The following is a 263-nucleotide window of genomic DNA, read 5'->3' on the forward strand; positions in this document are numbered from 1 at the left end:
GTGTGTGTGTGTGCTCACTGTGTGTGTGCCTGCGCTCACTGTGTGTGTGTGCCTGTGCTCTCACTGTGTGTGTGTGTGTGCTCACTGTGTGTGTGCATGTGCTCACTGTGTGTGTGCCTGTGCTCACTGTGTGTGTGTGTGCTCACTGTGTGTGTGTGCTCACTGTGTGTGTGTGCTCACTGTGTGTATGTGTGTGCTCACTGTGTGTGTGTGTGCTCACTGTGTGTGTGTGCATGTGCTCACTGTGTGTGTGCATGTGCTCA

Source organism: Mastomys coucha, unplaced genomic scaffold (assembly GCF_008632895.1).
Source record: "Mastomys coucha isolate ucsf_1 unplaced genomic scaffold, UCSF_Mcou_1 pScaffold15, whole genome shotgun sequence".
Classification (NCBI taxonomy): Eukaryota; Metazoa; Chordata; class Mammalia; order Rodentia; family Muridae; genus Mastomys; species Mastomys coucha.